This window comes from Bidens hawaiensis, unplaced genomic scaffold (assembly GCF_021521415.1).
Source record: "Bidens hawaiensis isolate Kalapana, Puna unplaced genomic scaffold, B.hawaiensis_p1.1 tig00014903_1, whole genome shotgun sequence".
Classification (NCBI taxonomy): Eukaryota; Viridiplantae; Streptophyta; class Magnoliopsida; order Asterales; family Asteraceae; genus Bidens; species Bidens hawaiensis.
Window position 1 is genome coordinate 439,314 of NW_027492321.1, and position 21,380 is coordinate 460,693.

Here is a 21,380-nt window from a genome sequence, read left to right on the forward strand (position 1 = left end):
AAAAAATTAAATTAAAAACTTAACATATTTAACCATATCATACACAAACTCAAACATAAATACCAACCATTTTCATCATTTAATACTTCTTCGAACAAATTGGGTTCCCCATATTCCACGAATTCTGCCGAGATTTGGGATCAACTAATCAGGGAGAGTCAAAGAATTCATCAGATTCATCGAAGAGCGGTGGAGGATCATTTAGAGGTCACGAACGCTGTTCGGGCCGTCGCCAATAATATAGTGTCCGGCTCTACTAGCTATTTGTCTCCACGTAGTCGGTCATATATCCTTCGGGATCGTAACCAAGGGAACGATCGTTTGATGCAGGACTACTTCAACGACATACCTACATTTAATGACGTTATGTTTCGACGTCGTTTTCGGATGTCTAAGCGTTTATTTTTGCGCATCGTGGGAGATTTGGAGTGGGAGTATGAGTATTTTCAACAGAAACTCGACGCAAGAGGATATTTAGGATTCTCCGCCATCCAAAAGTGTACTGCGGCTCTACGCCTCCTCGCATACGACAACACTACCGACATCAACAACGAGTGATGGCTGAGAAAACGACGAGATGCGTTGGAGAATTTTTGCATCGGTAAAATTTAAATTGTTTGTATTAGTTATTGTTTATAATATAAATATTTTATAATAATTTATTTGTATAGGAATAATACAATTACACTCTCTTCGTTATCTGAGGATTCCAACTTAAAACGACCTGGCTCGCATATACGATGTACACGAAAGCAAACATTCTTTTCCAGTCATGATCGAGAGTATAGATTGCATGCATTGGGAGTGGTCCAACTGTCCAACCGCATGGCGAGGTCAATACACTCGTGGTGACCATGGAGTGCCACCGATTAGTCTTCAAGCCATTTGTTCACACGACTTCTCGATTTTGTCAGCCAACTTTGGCTCAGTCGGGTCCAACAACGACATAAACGTTCTCAACGCGTCACCCGTGCTAGAGTATTACATCAACCGTAGCCTACCGGTCTTACCGTTTTATGCCAACGATACCTTCTATCGTCATGGATACTATTTGGGAGATAGGATATATTCAGAGTACTCGATCATCGTCAAAACGTTTCAAGACCCGATCGAAGAAAAAAGAGAGTATTTTAAGAAGAAGCAATAGTTCGCGCGAAAGGATATTGATAGGTGTTTCGGGGTTCTAAAAAAACGTTGGCATTATGTGAAAAAAACCCATGTTGTGTATAGTCGATGGCAAAAATGAGCGATGCCATGTATACGTGCATCATATTACATAATATGATTTTAGAAGACGAGGGAAAAGCAATATGTCAACACTATATACCAGGAAGCGTTCCAGAACAGTTCCCTCAAGACCAACGAACGTATAACATTCACCAGCTCACATCAAGTGAGATACATAACCAACTGAAGGCGGATTTGATTCAACACGTGTGGGATAATCGTTCCGTTGAAGTCAAAGACGAGGACGAAGACGAGGACGAGGACGAAGAGAAGGATGAGGACGAGGACGAAGACGAATGGATTAGTATTTTTATATGTATTTTTTTTGTGGTGTGTTTTTTTATTATAATTTATTTTTATTATTGGTGTGTTTTTTTTAGTTTTATGTATTTTTTTTTATTTTTTTTCAATTTTAATACATTTTTATTTAATTATTTAGATAAATTGGTTTTTATTTGTTTAGTTTAATTATAAAAAAAATAATAAAAAAAGATACCGTGAGCCCAGTTTGTAGTCCCTACATCATTACAATTAAAAAACAGATTCTTACCCCTTTACTAACTGGACCTCACGAGTTATAATTCTCCTTAATTTGTTATCCATATCCGTGTTTTTCTGTTTTTTCCTACTAAGTCTTAACACAGTGTTATAACTGCAGGCTTTGTATTTTTTACTTTCTGTATCATTACTAAACAACAAACCGATCAACCTCAACTCAAAACACCTCACTCCAATGGAGTCAATGCCCATCAAACCGCTACTCATCCTCACTCTCACCCTCCTCTTCCACTTATCATCAGCCTCCACACTCCCAAAACAAGCTCAACCCACCAAATCCGGCTACCTCACAGTCAATTCCACCACCGGTTCCACCATTTTCTACGCCTTTTATGAAGCCCAAAACACCACCGACACTTCACTCTCTTACACCCCACTTGTCATCTGGCTTCAAGGAGGCCCTGGCTGCTCCTCCATGACCGGAAACTTCTACGAACTCGGCCCGTGGCGAGTTACGGCTTCTTTAACTCTTGAACCCAATCCCGGCTCTTGGAACCGGATATTTGGCTTATTGTTTCTTGACAACCCGATTGGAGCCGGTTTTAGTATCGCTTCCACACCCGAAGAGATTCCCCGGGACCAAGAAACCGTAGCGAAGCATTTGTTTATCGCGATAAGGAAGTTTATCGCTTTAGACCCGTTGTTTAACTCTCGCCCTATTTACATCACGGGCGAGAGTTACGCTGGAAAATATGTTCCAGCAATCGGGTACTATATTCTTAAAAGAAACCCGAGTTTACCCGTTTCTGAACGGGTAAATTTATTTGGGTTAGCTATTGGAAACGGGTTGACCGATCCGGCGATTCAAGTAGGCACTCATGCTTTGCATAATTACAATCTTGGTTTAATAAATGAGAACCAGAAAACCCAAATGGAAAAACTTCAACTTGAGGCTATAAAGTTAACTAATGATGGTAATTGGAGTGAAGCTACTGATGCAAGAAACAAAGTCTTGAACTATCTTAGAACGGTGACGGGTTTAGCGACTTTGTATGACTTTAGGAGGCAGAGTCCTTATCGTTCTGATTGGGTAGAGGAGTTTTTGAAAGACCCCGAGGTTAAAAAGGCGTTGGGAGTTAACGAATCGATGGTTTATGAGGAATGTAGTGATGTGGTCGGGGCAGCATTGCACGCGGATGTGATGAAGAGTGTTAGGTACATGGTAGAGTATGTTGTTAAGAATACTAAGTTATTGTTGTATCAAGGTCAGTGTGATTTGAGAGACGGTGTTGTGTCGGTTGAGTCTTGGGTGAGGAAGATGAAGTGGGAGGGGCTTGGTAAGTTTTTGGAAGCTGAACGGAGAGTTTGGAGCGTGAATAATGTTCTTGCTGGTTATGTGCAGAAGTCGGATAATTTGAGCCATGTGGTGGTGTTGGGGGCGGGTCATTTTGTGCCAACTGATCAGGCGGTTAACTCGCAAGCCATGATTGAGGATTGGGTTCTTGATAGAGGTTTGTTTGGTAATAAGAATGTTCAAAGTCTTTCTCATGATCTTTGAAACTGTCGTTGTAGTAGTCTTGCAAATTGCTAGTTCAAAGAAACTATCACACATGTTGATCTCTATGATTGTCATTGTTGTATTATGAATCAATTGTATACTTTCTTGTTTGATAGGTTCAATGCCAATGTTTAAGATGTGGTTCACAAGCACTATATATATAAATAACTGTGAAGCATCATGTTAGTTAGGACTTTGTTGTAATTAAGTTGGTTGTTTTGGTCATAATTTGAAGTAGAATTTTGCCCCTGGCGCACTGCGGCGAGAGTACATTTTGATAACAACGCATACATCAACTTTGTTCCAAGAATACCAATCGTCTGTAATTGAATGTCGCAAGTCCACAAAGTACGCCACACTATCAATATAAACATTCATACAAACTTTAATTCCTTCGTTCGTTTAAAAGCTGAATTTTGCATGTCCACCCACATCTTGTGGTTTGCTTGTTTTGACATGAGGTCTCCAAGTGTGATTGTTGGATTTTGATGTCTGACTGTAACTGTGGGTGCTATTTCTATGACTATGTCGTAAAAGTTTGTGTGTTCTTAGTATTTGTGTATGTGACTGTAAAATGTAAACTTTGGTCGTGTAAGTATGTGATTATTGTAATTCAAATTATTAGTACATGTATATGCAGTGTTCAACGTCTGGCAAAGGCGGGTTGATGTTGGCTATAGTAGCAACTGTTGACTCCCCTTGCATATCTAATGAAAATATATTGAAATTTAAAATTTGAGCATATATATGTATTAAGGAGAGAAATTCAGTGAACACTTAATGAATGCACCGTATTAGGGGAACTTATTATGCTAATAGTGGCCATTTCGAGAAATTGAAGTCAATTAAAAGAGCAATTTATGATATCTATTATCTAATTATCAATAGATTATAGAGTGTAAGTCGTTAGTTAAAATACAGACATGGCCTATCATATAATTATCGACATGGGCACCCAAGAAATCGACTTCTTAAAAGAACACACAAAGTATTTGATGAGGCAAACAACACACCAAACGAAATGGAACAGAAATCGCCACCAACACACGTCGACTGACAGCAACAATCAATGGAAAAAAGTAGGCAACAAATCAAATGCTGCAATAATGGAAGACAACAACGTAAATTAGCAAAAGGAGATGATTAACAAATATTTAATAGGGTTATATATCTACAAGCTAGGTGTTATTTACATGAAAATACATTACAATCTCATTTAATTAGAAACAAATAAAAATTTAAAAAACCCCGTTGAAGCAACAAACGTAAAGTAAAAGTGTGTGCACAACCTTTTGTTCACAAAATTAGCAGCGACATCATACCCAATCGATATATATATATATATATATATATATATATATATATATATATATATATATATATATGTATATGCTTAATGCAGATCTTTATTATTATTTATTAGGTACTAGGTTAGAAACCCGTGTATTACACGGGATGGAAAATAAAAATTACATATAATAATCCTTGCTTTTAAATACGATTAAATCACAACAATAGTTCGTTTTCATAATTGTGTCATTATAAATGAATGCCATAAGAGCAATGGCTCGTCACTTTGAAGATTGGAAATGACAATTCACATAATTTCATTTTAATACAACAAACTTTTGGAGATTATGAACAGCATGAGCCAACAAATTACTTGAATGCCTTACGATATCCACTTTGGGCTAAATAAAGCATGTTGCGCTGATGGTTTCATCATAAGTGCCACAATCAATCCAAACATCCCCCCTGCAATCAGCAATTCCAAATCTATCTAATGCTATAAAATCAATGTAAAATGGTTAATTTTCTCTTGCAACATAAAATTATATGATTTTGATCATTTTCTCTTACACTATGAGAAGATAAAAAATAGTTACTTTGACATAAGGATAAAATGGTCATTTTCCCTTACATCATCAGATTATATGATTCTAGCCATTTTAAAAGATTTATACTTAAAAAAGGTAAAAAATAAAAAGGTTACTTTTTACATAAGGGTACAATTACAATTATCAGTTAGTGTCTTAGCAATAGACAACTTATAATCTGGAAAGATTATTCTTTAAACTTTTCAATGGTGTCACTACTTTATCAATATTCAATTTTGCTACCATAATAGCAAACATAATCTATCTATTCTAATAAAAGACTACCTATTTTTGCCACTTGTCACTCTCATAGCCCTCCTCACATTTTTCACTTATTTCAATATATGGTCTTTATCTTTTAAACCATGTCAATATATGAATTCAAGTTTGTTTTTATTATATGTAATCCTAATCGATTCATTCATTAACATTAATGGTGAAATAAGAAATAAGGAATATTAAAATTGACGTTGCAGGTTTGTTAGAATATAGTTTTAAAGTCATAGGTAATTACAAATTAAAATAAATAAAGGTGCATCATTGTCGAAGAATTAGGATTTGTATGGTAAACTACAAATTGTTTTTTAAACTGGGATTCAAGCAACAATGCATAATTTTTTATATAATATTGGTTTCAAAATTGGATTTAAAATCTTCTCATATGCATTTGAACTCGGGAAAATGTGTATTTTCTTAATTTTCTCCAAGCATTTTGTATAAATATTGCAAACATAGAGAATATCTATTATATATATCTTGGCGTTTAGTATTAAATTATTGAAGTTGAATATTATAATTATAATCTTATGTATACCAATTTACTATATGAAGTATATGTCATTTATTTATATGATTTTCTTGTGTAGTATAAATGGTTTTAGCAATAAGAAAATCAATATTTAGTTTTCAATATTTTCTTTTATAATTTAGACCAAAATGCTTCAGAACATATATTTGTCACATGAATTTGAAAAAATAGTTGATCCGGTTAAAAGTCATTTACCATGCTTCCAACAAATTTGAAATCTTTGTTTTTTTTCTATAAGTTTTTAAAATATATATCGATTAATTTAATATTCCGACAACTCCCATAATATTAACTAATAACAGGGGATTAGTATTCAAAATCTAAACATTCTATATCCAATTATTCAACTATTATAAATAAGAATTACTACATTCACTTTATGTAACTTTAAATCTTCTATTATTATGCTAACTAAGAATAATCACTTTTATTTGAACATGACTTTAATGTTAGTATGTCTTTGCCATTTTCTATTAATATGAAATGAAAAAAAATCATTTTGTTATATTTTAATTTCCGGTTTTATATTTTGCTTGATTATACAATTGTTAGTTGTAAAATATAAAATCAATTAAAAATTTTTCATACACAGAATATTAATGACACCAAATTTATCATGGTAAATCAATTTCAAATTCTAAAAATTATAAGGATTACTATATCATCAAAGTTCAGGTAATTTGGTTTTTTTGATAATCATGTTTTTGGGATAAACATGGGCACATGATCTCAAATGACATTATATATATTAATTGATTAAAAAGTATGATATTTTATGTATATGGATATTTTTATTTGTTAGTTTCATTGATATATTATCATTTATCTATGGTTGTATGTACTTGAAGAATCTTATTTGTCACAAACAATTATGCATTGCTATATCAAGAGTTATAAGTATACCTATACGTTACCTTATCAAGAGTTATAAGCAGACATGGACTAGAAATTTTGATTTGCGATAAACAATGTATACCAACCAATACAATCACACATGTAGAGTACAATGACTATTTTACTTATTTGTAACATATTTTTGTAATTTTAGTTATGTAACTTTTGTAATTTTAATGTAAATTGTAACTGTATAAAATATATGATCGTTTTGTTAACTATATTTCACTTAATGGTTAAAGTACAAACTTTTCATCAATTACCCGTGCAATAGACGGGCCTCAAACTAGTTAGCTAATAAATAGAGACAATTCATACAATTATCGAAGAATATGGTCGCTAATTAGCTATGATTAAAAATGTAATTATTGTAACAATGTCTTACTTCAGTCATGGAGTCTAACTCTAGATGCATCATACATAACATGCATTAGTGTCTACAATGACCTTTTGATAGGATACCTGCAAGTCTATAACACAGTTTGATAAGTTACATGAAACTTAAGTATTTTGAGAAAACCTTGGCCAATTTATAAATATTAGTACTAAAAGCATACTACCAGCCTTTGAAATGCCAATATTAAAAATGGAGTGTCTTGTCGATGCACAGATAAATATGCTTACATCTAACGACACATTTTTTTTTGTTGCAAAATTAGAACAATCCTTAGCACCAACACCATCCCTCCAACCAAATTCAACAGGGATTATAAGTTTCACTTGATGACAACTCATTGCATTTTAGATGTTCAAATGTGAAAGCAATCAGCCTGGTTTTGTGGTTTCACTCTACATAAAAATAACTCATGGGGGGTATGATTCAAACTGTGAATACATTTCATAAAGAACGGAAAACAATAGTGATGACAACTATAAATTGGTGTGCACACATTCTAAACTTTGGAGCCAGATTTCCACCAAAATAAACTCCCCAGGTTTTGTATTATTAAAACATAAAAATCAAATTTGTATATACTAAATAGCAATCACCCTATATGTTTAATAATAAAATAGTCAGTTAAGATAAACGATTGAAGCAGTCCCTTGCCATACTAAACAGAAGATTCATCATTCATACATTAATTATGATTACCTAATTGTGATAAAGAATAATGAAAGATGAAAATACCTATGTGTTAATGTGTCTCAAGCTACATAATGATTTGCTGATGGATTTATCAGTAAGCCATTAGTCACATTGGTAGCCTTGAACAACAATGAAACTTCCATGTTCCATAGTAATATGATGATTCTGCAACAAATATCAAAATCAGATAATCTGACACACACACATAAACTCCTTAATTTGACAAGAAATAAAAAATAAAAAAATGAGATGTCTCCATTGATTATATTATTTGAAATATTTTGCTCACAAATAGAATCGTACTTATTTACTCAATACCACATGATCACTAACTTAAACCCCAACACCGGTCGCTTCCACCTTGGATCTGCCATTCGATGAATATGCAGCCTCAACCATCCACAACAACTGATGAAGAAATCATTACCACTTTAATTGTACATATTTATGTTTTTAAGACAAATCAAACTGTAATATTTATGGTTAAAAATACACATGAACACAAAACGATTTTATGTTTATACCTAACATTAAATTGAAATCAAAGACTTAGGGTTCATACTATTCGAATCATTTATTGGATATCGTCGCTGATGATTCCCCTGTCAGATGGATTGATTCATAGTAGGAGATTTAAGGCTTTAAAATACGATTGAAGATTAAAAAAAACATACCTAATCAAATCGAGCAGTGACAAATGTGTTGATTCTAGATTCAGAATCGTTTCAGTTGATTGTAAGACACATGGCTTACCTTCACAAGTTTTAGCAGGGGAATTTAGAGAAGCCAAATAATAATGCCAACATTGGAAAACCCCTATGAACCCTAACCTAATAAACAGAAGAACGATGCGTAGAAAAGGAAATTAGGTAAGTTTGTGATTGGAAAATTAGGATGCATAAGTTACGGAGGTTAATTCCAGCAGTGTTTCAAAAATAAGGCGGTTCAATTGGAAGAGGTCTAAAAAGAGGACACGTGGCACAATTACATTTTTATATATCTCTACTATATATAAAGAGGGAGTGAATAACCTCTTAAAAGTTAAGAGGTATAAATTGTGATTCATAAAGTACAACATATAATGCATAGAAAAGATAAGTTTTAGGGGCATTTGTGTCTTTTAGTCATCCATTCTTTCACAATATAGTTACAATATGTCCCCCTCAAGTTTACCCAACTTTTGTAAATTTAAAATATAATTACAAATTCGACCCCTCATCTTTACCCATGTATTTGACAATTTTATTTAAAATTCTTGTTCTTTCTGTATCTTTTGATATACTATGTTTTAAATAAAACCGAATTTACTGTTTCGACGTGTTTATTTTTGTCAGCGTTCCGATATAAAATTTACTCAATATCGAGTTGTAGATTATAATGTACAACTCAATGGAGCATTAATGTACAAGTTAATAAAGCACTTTTGTAATAAAAATTATATGCTACCCATAAGCCAAAAATGTCAAACCGTTCCCTCCACTTTGTAGATAAAATCAGTTTCTCCTTTTCAAACCATCATCCTACACAACCGTCAAGTCCTCCATTTTGAATATGCCCTTCATCGATAACTCACTTCTTTACTGCGATTGAAGCCCTAAATCAGGTTAGAATCATCCCTAACATTCATGTTCTATTTGATTTAGTTACAATTCACCATCGATGTTTTATCAGGAAGATTTGGGATGCCTATAATTCGATTATCAAGAAGATGTTATGATTTCCCCAAATTGGGGAAAACTTTGCTTAATTGTTATTATTATTTATTTGCTAATTATTCTTTTTTTCTTGCTTCTCAAAAACCACTGCCATTTCTCCACCTCTCTCTGTCTCCCTCGATTATCCATTGTTACAGGTATGTGACTGTGTTCTCTTATGGATTTGGTCGGAGGAGTTAAACTGTTCGACATTGGCGGGTGGTTCACCTGCTTCATCATGCAACATTCTTGAGTCTAATCAGTAAGGGTGTTATTGGTTTCTACCTTATTTATTTCTCTCATGATAAATCTCTAACCGTCGAGTTGAACAAAACATTTTCCAGATCTCAATATTATACTTTGTGTTACCTGATGGAAACGACCTCGATTGGTCTGGGACGTGCTTGATCCTGATCATGCGCCTTCTCCAAAGGTTTATTTTATATAATTTTGTTAGGTTTTGATTTATTGTGATAGAAATGGTGAATTGTTTTTATTTGAATTACTTTTCGATATGGTTAATATCCTCCAAAATATAAACTTGTAGCAATTTAACTGATTAACCTGCTATGAATTGATTGATCTAATTTGCATAACATCTGATATAGTGATATATGGTTTTTAATGTTTAGATGTTAAGTTTGTAAAATATAATGACTATATTCAGAAAACATGGATATGTTTTTGCATCATCATACGAAGTTATGGGTGAGCTTAACTAGGTTCGAGCTTTTCCCTTTCCAAGTCCTTTTTGTAAAGCTCAAGCTCAGCTCATAAGTTGTCTTTTCAAGCTCGAGCTTGGCTCATTTATTATTTATTAATTAATTTATAGTTTTATACTCATTATTATTATTTTTATATGTTGAGAAAAGTCTTTAACGAACCTAAACTCAACTTCAGCTTGTAGCAGTATTTTAAACGAGCCAAAGCTTGGCTCGAGCTCGGCAAGGCAGTGTGAAGTTAATACTATAACTTTAAAATAGTTGAAACTCTATAATTTACATGAATAATCGAGGCTCAACAAGCCAAAATGATCTTTTTATATAATGCTTGAGCTCGATATTTGAACTAGCTTTTCTGACTTATTTTACTTAACTCTATTGATATATATATATATTCTTTTTTTTTTGTTACAGACTTATTAGAGGGTCAAAGGTACTTGAAGAGGTTAAACAGAGGGCAAAATTATCAAGGTCTTTATTTTTTGTTTTAATATGTTGTTTTAGTGGCAATGTCAATCTATTTGCTAATGCTTGCACCTATGTTGTGCTTACAATTTGCATAATAGTAGACACAATGTGTATGGATAAGATCCTTATGCTAAGGAATTTGGGATTTAAACCAACACACAACTGGCATCTATTGAGGTTCGAATCTTACCTCCCCTAAAGGACCAATGTTTTGTTGATGTAACTAGAGCCGGCGTGGCAATGTAACTTAGTTTCAGAGACGTGGTTGCTAAAAGCAAACGATCACCTGTGTAGTGTGAAGATATCCTCCAAACCTTATGCATTTTCATATTTTGAAGCAAACTATGCATTCAACCATTCATGGTATACTTTGTGCTTATTATTTTATTAAAGTATTATTAATATTAATAATATTAACTTAAATTTTTGTTACTTTATGTTTTGATGCAGATATGAAGAAACGAAGTAATAAAGGGTCTATTTGGTGGTTCCAAGTTTAAGAATTGTGGCACATTCAACTAGAGATGCACAAAAAAAGCAGGTATGCGCCTGGTAAACCGGTTTCTAACTGCCTCACTTCAACAAAAAGTTCAGTTTGTGCAAAACCATTTTGCACCCTACTCAACCTGTAGGTTCATATACCAGTGCGTAATCGCATTCACTGAACCGGTTTTGGGCCCGACCCGATTTGTAAAATAAGAAGAAAAAAATGTTTCATTTGTCTCAAACCAGTTTTTATCTGAATTGATTTGTTAGGATCGAACATATTTCTTCCTAAACTGGTTTATAATCCGAACCGGTTTTCTACTAGATCCATACGGTTTAGTTTATAACCCGAACCTTTTATTTTCAAATAAACTTGTTTTGTACAACTGTACACTGCACTACCTTTCACATATCTCCGTTAGACAGTTATGCTAATGTCTGACATTTTATATTATTACACTAATATAAATATAATTTGTTGTTTTTTATTGTAGGCTGATTTTGGTCCCGCTATAGGTATATAAGGAACTGAAGTTGCGAAAGAAAGCAATGATATTATCATCTAGCTGATAACCTTGCTTCAGTTGTCAAGGTATTTTTTGTTAATTTTTTGCTTATATGTTGTATGTGTTTGTTATTATATTTATTTGTTGTTCTCATATTATAAGACATGTGGTCCGATCCAAAAGATCTGTTCATGCCAATCTTCAGAGATTTATTAAGTTACAACACACTGTGAATGTTGCAGGTCTGGTGATTAACGTTGTTGTAGCAGTTTCGTCTGGTGGGGTTTAGCTTATGTGTGTGAATCACGGACACACTAGGTGCACTTGCTCTAGCCACTGAACCACCACGGATCACCTCATGGACTGAATCCAGTTGGCAGGGTAACTAGTTTGGTTATGAAAATTTGTTATCAAATAACAATATTTATTGATTAGGTAACCACTTATTTGTTTGGTTTTAGGTTGATGGGTGCTATAAACATATTGCATATGATGTGATTTACCGCATTTTGATTTACAGCAATCACCTGCCAAGGAAGTGCACGAAAGGAGACCTATCAGGTCAGTTTCATAAAAAATCATTATATTATTCGACTTTTGTTAATATTTGAAGTACTCTTTTTAAGTATTTTTTACTAAAAGTTGAAAATTTTAAAATATTGTGATGTAATTTTTCAATTTAAAAAATGATGTTATTCTCGTACATGATGGAAATTAAGTCTTCAAATGATTTTGGTAAATAGGCAAAGGGTCAAGTAACCATTTTTTATTAGTGTGTATGGGTTATTGTTTTTAGTAAACGGGGCTAGGGCTGTAAATGAGCCGAGCCATTGTGTGTTCGGGTTTGGTTCGTTTAAATCCGAGCTGAACCGGGTTTTTTATGCTGTCTAGCTCAAAATGTTCGTGAATGTCTGTTTAAGTTCATTTATTATATGCTCTATTATTTATGCTCATTTATTTATATTCGTTTGTTTATGTTTGTTTATTTTTGTGCAAAAAACCGGCCGAAGGTCAATTGTTCGAATACATTTCCTATAAGCAGGATCTGTTATGGTTTGGATAGAGCTTTCAGTTGTCATAGTCATGAGTTTGCCGAATGCAAGATTCGTATGGTAGTATTCCCTCTTGTCACAAGACTGAATGAACACCAACTGATAAGAAAGAAATAGAGGCCAGGCTTAAAGGTAAGTTCATCTTTTTTATTCGTTTTTCTAAGTAACTCTGACTCTATTTATTTATTTGTTTAATATTTTTCTCATCATATGCAGTGTTTTCAATTTCATTGGTCAAATGGTGAACCATTAAAAGTTAATGGTGTTCTTTCAACTTCTTTAGGGTTCAGTTGGGTGCTCATAGTTTTGTCACTTTGTGGCATGCTTTTTTGTTCTAATATGTACGTGTATGTAAACATGACAATTTTTTGTAAAAGAATGACTGATTGATCTTTTTTTTAAATGATATCTAAACATATTTATATATGCACATTGAATACTTGTGTTTTCCTTATATTGTTGTAGGCAAGTCATTTCGAATCCCGCTGCATCGCGCGGGTTTCCTACTAGTATTATAATAGTAGATAAGGTAAAATCTCTTATAAGCATGTCAAATCAACTACATTCAGCAAAACAATTAATCCAAATCAACCAAGTACTGTAAAACAAATACCCGTAACCATAATCAAGTAATCCTCATATCAAAGTGTTCCAATCAAAAAATCTAACCCTAAGAGACATATCAGATCAGTTAAGCCCCAAATGAAACACATTCAGTAGATCTATTACAAAGGACGTATGAAGCACAAAAATAAGCGAAACAGACAATTGCATGAAATTCATATATGATGAAGAATCAACACTAAGATTAAGCAATTAGAAACACAAAATCAAGAAACAGCAAGAGACGAAAATTTAATAGAAAACCTCTGGAGCAGAACTCACCGATAGAGAAGCAACGAAGGCGCTGCCGCCAAAGACGTCTTTCTTTGTGTCCTACAGAATTTGAACATAAATGTTGACAGAGACAGAGAAAGAGGGGGTGAAGATGGAAGACTCAAAGAAAGGCGTGTGTCATAACAGGTGTAACTGATAAGGCTTCTAGGAGTTGTACTAAACGTATTCAAAATAGTAGGGCTAGCATTGTGACGGTTTAAGAACAACATAAATCTCACATCTAACATATATATATGTAGCTTTAGTTAGAGCCCGTGTCGCACGCGGAATATTCCATATTATAAAATTGCAGGTAAAACAAATAATTACATAACGTATATGAAAAAATATATTGCATCTATGCTTGTATCTATACTATGTGTACATAAATTAATTTTATTTATATCATAAAATGATTTTTTTTTAAATGAACTTACTAAAAAAATGCACGTCCAAAAAGGTACACGATAACGCTATATCTATTGAAAATTTCATTTTCATTGTCATATATGTATAATTGAAAGAATTTTGGTTATGAATTAATTTCGGAAATAAGACTTCTCATACGATAGTAGTTATAACCACCTAACCTAAATATAGAAGGAACGTTACCTTTATTATATATTTATCAATTTATTACTCACTGAAGGAAATGAGAACATTAAATTGTAAAGACATGTGTTCTTCAAGAACTATGCTTTTCTGATCTATACCGTGAAAAGGATTTGATAAGTTTCAAGAGGCTTCTCTACTTTATCATGATAACAACATAAAATATAACATGTTAACTCGTTCAATTTTTGAACATTTTGCTTCATTTGAGCATAGTTTTGCATGACATGCTTCTCATATAGCATTCTGATCACCATTGAAGGAAAATTTAATGTTGTCACAAATATTTCAAATTTGATAAAAGTTAGAAGCATTGATATGCCTGAGGTGACATTTCATAATTGTTTGCAATCTTTTCTTAAATTTTAACAGTCAAGGGAAAGATAGTCAATTTGCCATATCCCAAACCTTTTGATTATATCAAAAAATTCCATTGAAAATAAATTTGAAACCCGGATCATGTTTAATATTCTAACTTTCATCCATTTGACATTTTCAAGTCAACACTTTGAACCCGTAACAAATTTGACGATAAATCTATTTGCATTCTCAAACTTTAAAAATACTTACATTTCCCATTTTTGAGCCGTTAAAAATTTTGACCTAAATGTAGTTGACTTGTACCAAACTATCAACCCGGCTTAAGCGGAAACGCTTAAAAGTGACGTACAGATTGCTCAAAACACATGTAACACTATTAAGTGACAATATTACTATTAATTAATTTAAGCATCGAATACACAAAGATTGACATAAGGACATACAAGGAAAAAATAGGAATAATTAAACATCTTGTTCATTTATTTAAAATACCATAAGTTCTAGTGTTTTCTTCCAAGTTCATCCATTCTCTAATAACCGTTCATGTAACAAATATTTAAAATAAAGTCAATTAAATGAATAGTTGGTGAGTTCACACAAGTTTGATATAATACATAAAAATCATACAATTCCATGAAACTTGTTAAATATAGCGCAAGGGTCATTTCCGGTTAGTAACAACCAACGTGCTCGGATCGTGAGTCCATTTTCCACTCGAAACAAATTGGTCCTGAGTGCAAAGGGGGGAATATGAGCATGCTTATTTAGGAAACCACATGCAAGTAATTTTGAGCAGATAACAAGTAACACACAAGGCCATGAAACGAATTGTAGTTTGATAATAATAGCAAGCACTCCATTGAAAGAAATTAGTATTCTTGGCTCACAAGTTTAAAACACACTTCACAAAAACAAGGGTAATATGTTCGAAAACTCTAACTAGCGCTTTAAATTACTAAGATTTTGAAAACTCCACTAGATTAGTAAGTAAAATAACATTGCTTAAGTCTTCGTTATGCAATAGATAAGTCACACACAACGTTTTTTGTTATAAAATTTTCTATTAATAACAAAATCTCTTATTTAATTGTTTTTATTAAACATTTACATTTAAATTACCTACCCTTAAAGATGACGATTTCGATAATGCTTTGACTATATGTCTTAACATTTACTGCTACTATTTTAATGTTCTTTATAAACCACAAATATGTTACCACCTTTTACGTAACTATTATACTATATTTTCACCATAACCATATTACTACCAGATGCGGCAACTGCTTTTAACTTACTTTTACTACAACCGTTCACGCCATCATATGCTGTAACTATTTTACTACGATAGTCGTTCAAACAATCATTTAACCATAGTTGTTTCACTATTATTTAAACATTAATATATTACCTCGTTATTATAATTATCCAATACTGTTATGACATACCATTACCATATTGGTTTGATTAACTAATAACCAATATTGTTTTAAATTAGTGTATATCAATAATATATTAATGCAGCCCATATCATGATTGCTATAGTACATCTTGCTTGTTTTAAACCGTGTACCAAAATGCTTTCATGCTTCAGCGAACTAAAATAAGTTTAATACGAGATGTATACCGTTTACTTATTTGATTACATACCTTTGATAAGTTGTCGTCACCATCAGAGCCGACTAAGGTACTTATGAATCTTATATTGTTACCGTTTCGAATAATAAAAATTTTAGTAATAGAAGCAATGATAAAAGTGCTAATTCGTAATAAAGATAATATTAACTAGTGTAAAGTTTATATATATATATATGTTAAAAGATTACCCGGATTGTTAAATGTCCATTTAACAAAATTAGTTATGTAAGACATTTTGTATTCTTTCGAACACGTCTTTTAATATTTACCTGTTTAATTTCTAGATTTAAGAACCTTTAAATTAAAATCTAATCTTTTTTATGCATAGCGTTTCTAGTCAATTATGAAGCCCATATGAAACCTCTACTAAACTTTCTAAACCTATGTAGAACTTCTAAACCCTCTGAATTTTACCAAACCAATTGCTGAACTTGTTAAACCCCTCTAATTTCATTTATTTATTATTTTGTAAACTTCCCTATTAGTAAATCCTTTTTAATTTCTTTTCTTCTAGACCTCATGAGTTATCTTACAAAGCTTCTTTAACTTTTAAACTTTAAACATTTATTTACAAGAATCATAAGTTTTCAAACATCACGTTGGTATTTCATTTATACCTTTTAAGACATCAATTTATTTATTTCTCTCTAAAACACCAACTTTTATAGTTAATTAAGATTTTATAATTTGAAAAAAATGAATATGCATTAATGCATTTATTATAAACGACACTATCAAATTAAAAATTGGGATATCTTTAACACCAACACGACTCAAACGGCTCTAGAGCATGATGTCAATAAGAGCGTGATAAAAAAATAAAATAAGAATAAGAATAAAAAGTTAGTACATCTAACTACTTTCATAAAAGAATCCTTTTATCCACGCCTTCGATAACTAAACATGTTTTATTCAAAACCCTTTAAGGAGAGCTTCAAATCTAAAAATATGTTTTATTTAAAACTTGAATATATATTTTATAAAAAAAAACTAAGTATTACGTAAGACATATATCGGTATACATTGGAAAATGAAGTATTTATTCGTTACTAAGAATCTAAAAGAATATTTACCGCTTTTTGTATAGTAATGTTTCAAAATGTCATTATGAACGAATATATACCTATATATATATATGTGTGTGCGCGCGCGCACGCGCGTGCGCGTGCGTATTTAAATAAACGAAATTATTTTTATACTTAACACACATAAAGTATCTTTGAGAATAAGATTTAAATGTCACGATATACATTATATGTAAATATAAGATACTCATGTTTCCAAAACATACAAGCGTCTTTGGTGTCATCCTCGGGTTAGATTTTCTTGAATCACTATCGTATTACTTTTGACTGTTGTTTTGTTTCTGACACATCATCTCCAAAACCTAAGAAATCTTCTATGATTAACTCTATTCTTAGAACTCACAAGTTAATCTTGCAAAGTTATGCTAGATTCTTAGCTCTGACTAACAATATCTCAATAGGAGATATAAATATTAATATCCTATTTGTTGTCCATAATTATCCATATGTTTTCGAGGGAGACAATCAAGACTACTAATAAGATGTGAAATATACATCCCCACCAACCCCTCCGTATGTCTATATAGGTTAAGAAGATGCATTATAGGAAAAACCATTGGTACGCAATTGTAAGGTAATTGACAATTATGATTCCTATTATGCACATTAGTTTCTGTAACATCCCAAAATTTTAGATAATAATATTTTAAATATTGTTTCTTATGATAGAAAAGTTTACTTGAGTTGATAAAGAAATAATAAAATAATAAAGATGGAAAGGTAGTAGGCTATTTAAATGGAGTTAAGTATGGACTAAAAAGGAAATATGGGCCTTAGGTCCATGGGCTTAAGGGAGTATAAATACCCCTTTAATCCTAATTCTTTCCATTTCCATCCACCTTATTCATAATATTCCCTACACACCATATAACACACACACACACACATACCCTCATACCTAAGGCCACGACTAGAGAGGGAGGATTCAAGGCCAAAAACGAGCTATACCTAGTTAGATCTTGGATACTTAAGTAAGATACAAGATTGTTGATATAACCAAAGCAAGCGTGACCTAATAATCGCATAAAGGTATGTTCTTGATTTTAAAGGTTACGTTTTTATGAACGAATGATCATGAAACTGTTAGTGCACGGTTTTGCGTCTTGAGTCTTTGTATTTATCGTTAACGTATTTGTCGTTTTGTTTAATGTAATAAAAAATTAATTTATATTGTTAGTTCGTTAATGTAATGTCTAGTTCGCTAAGGATGTTTAGCGAACTAAGACTTAAGTTATTATCCCTCCTGATTCGTTAAGGATGTTTAACGAATCAGTGGGTGTTTCGTTAAGTTTATTACTTCGTAATGTATGTAACGAAGTGGGCTCTAGTTCGTTAGGGGATGTTAACGAACTAAGCCCATCTTCTATTTATATGTGAACACTGTTCACGTTTAATTTAATTTTTGAGAGTTAATTAAAGTGTTTTTGTCCAAATCTCTCTCGATCTTCATCTTAATACTATTCATACTACTACTGATAATATATACACATATACAACACATAATCAATCGTGATAATGAGTTAGATCCAAGGTTTAGCATTAACCGTATACATCAGATCTGTGATCTGTTAATCGTTAATTGATAAATCAGAGGAACAAACAAGTGGTATCAGAGCTTTCGGGGCTCAATTACGCTTGATTTGGTTGTTTATTTGAATTATTAGACTGTTAATTGGTATTATGTATTGCTATTGTTCTGTTTGATTAAATTTGGATCAATTTGAGAACAATTGGTTGAATTATGGAATGAATGGATTGGATTTGAGGTCGTTTAAGGTATTGAAAGGTTAGAGTGAATTGGAAATGAGGTTAGGACTGTGTTTGGATTGATATTGGTTTGAATTTGGTGTTAACCGAAACAGAGGATTGGTTTTGGTATAATTGGATTTGTGTTCTGGGTTAATCGATCACGAGAATAGTTGATTTGGTTTGGTGTAGTGATGACGAGTGTTTTGGTACTTGATTTGTGAGATTTGGTTACGTATTGAGTGTGTATTACGGATTTGAGTTTCCGGGTTTTGTGTTCTTCATTTCCAGATTTCTGGAAATCTTCGTTGAAAATTTGAAGGTTTGAATACGAGATTGATTCGTTACCATATTTTCATCGATTCGTTAACATATTTCACCCATTCGCTATGAGTTCTGGTTGAATCATTATCCATTCGCTATGAACTATAGTTGATTCGTGAAATCAGTTCGTTAATATATCTAATTTGTGTTCACAAGTTCGTGTGACACGTGGTCACCTTGGAATTTGTGTTATAACAACCTTTGCCACGTGGCATTAGGTGTCAGAGTTTGTTACAAACGGTTGTAACAACCTGATTCGCTATAGTTTGATTCGTTATCAACTGTAGCTGGTTCGTCATCTTATTTCGCTAAGCTTATCTTAGTGATTTGTTACAGAAAACTCTCTAATTAGCTAAGCTTGTACTTCATGACTTACCTAGTCAATTCGTTAGTTGGATTAATTCGTTACCCATCAGATTCGTTTAACGTTAGATTCGTTGCCTAATTCATTAAATTTCAATTCTGATTCGCTATCTGATCAATCTTAACTTAGTTAAGATTTGATTTGTTGATTACTGTTCACAGTTCGCTACAACTGTTTACAGTTCATTACATTCACTGTTCACCATTCGTTAACCTTATTCTTCACAAGTCATACTTGAATTTTTGAAACTTGCCAAAAAATGGCTGGTATGTATGCATTAGCTTCTCAAAACATGTTGATGCAACAAATGTTACAATTGGATACCGAGATTGGTTCACATTCGAAATGTCCACGTTTGATGAAGTTTAGTGATTTTACCAAGTGGGAACCTCGGTTTGTGCTCATCTAGGATCAGTTCACCCTGACTGCTCATATTGTTTAGATGAAGTTTATACGGTTCCAATGATTGGAGATGAGACCATAGGCTTCAGACCTAAAGCTATTTCTCAATGCTCGCAAGAAGGGAAGAAAGCACTAGAGATAGAGACAAAAGCATATTCTACTCTAACTATGGCTTTGCCTGAGAATATTTTTCATCAAGTGGGTAGTATAAAAATCTGTGCCTCTTTGTTTCAACATATCAGAATGAGAAGTGTGGAAACACTGCTGAAAGCAAAAAGGTTATGCTTAAGTTTCAATTCAGAAACTTTAATTTACTCAAAGGTGAGACGGTTGAAGAAATGACAACGAGATTCAATCATCTGATTGCAGAGATGGATAAAATGAAGTTGGAAATTTATGAGATTGACAAGATTGATACTATTAAGAGTGCACTACCAAGTTCGTACTCTACTTTTCTAATGGTATTAAAAGAAAACAGTTATTTCAATGAAGACTTGACTGCAAGGGAGTTTTTACAAAAGATTGAAGCTCGTGAATATGATCTCAAGTGTCAAAAATCATCCAAGGAAAGTCAAGATCCTGCTTCCTTGGTGGTAGCATGCCTTTGAGCTCAACCATTTCACCGATTACTGCTTTTCTTACACAGAGTGCTAAAGAAAATGAAACAACCATCTATAGTGATCCTAGAGCATGTTTTTATACTACTGGTAACTCTGGATCACCAAATGTTTCTGCTGGTTCAGGAGGTTCATCCACTGCAAATCAGTTTGTTTCACCTCCAAATGTCAACATGAAAGAAGCTGAACAAAATTTTGCCTTTTTATCAGCTTTCATGACCTCTTATGAAAATTTGGTGAGTAGTAAGATTGCTACTAGTGATCTGACTGATGAAGATTATGATCAGATTGATCCAGATGATTTAGAAATCATGGATTTAAAGTGGAACATGGCAATGATTGTTCGTAAGGTGAAAAGATTTATGCAAAGAACCGGAAAAGATCTTCCTGACTTAAACAAGAAATTGGGATTTGACAAGTTAAAGGTGAAATGTTATAATTGTCAAGAATTCTGGCATTTTGCAAAAGAATGTGACAAACCGAAAAAAGAGTATACTGGTCCTCGTCATCAAAATCAAAAT

The 21,380-nt window shown here is 32.7% G+C and overlaps 1 long non-coding RNA gene and 1 pseudogene across 1 annotated transcript; both read left to right on the forward strand.

Annotated features, from left to right (window-relative positions):
- Positions 1-1,911: 1,911 nt before the first annotated feature.
- On the forward strand, positions 1,912-3,990 carry LOC143548073 (serine carboxypeptidase-like 50 pseudogene; annotated as a pseudogene).
- An 8,294-nt stretch (positions 3,991-12,284) lies between these two features.
- LOC143548072 (uncharacterized) lies at positions 12,285-13,186 on the forward strand. The gene is made up of 3 exons (XR_013137881.1): positions 12,285-12,386; positions 12,868-13,009; positions 13,094-13,186. It is a non-coding gene; the product is annotated as an uncharacterized LOC143548072 (long non-coding RNA).
- Positions 13,187-21,380: the final 8,194 nt, after the last annotated feature.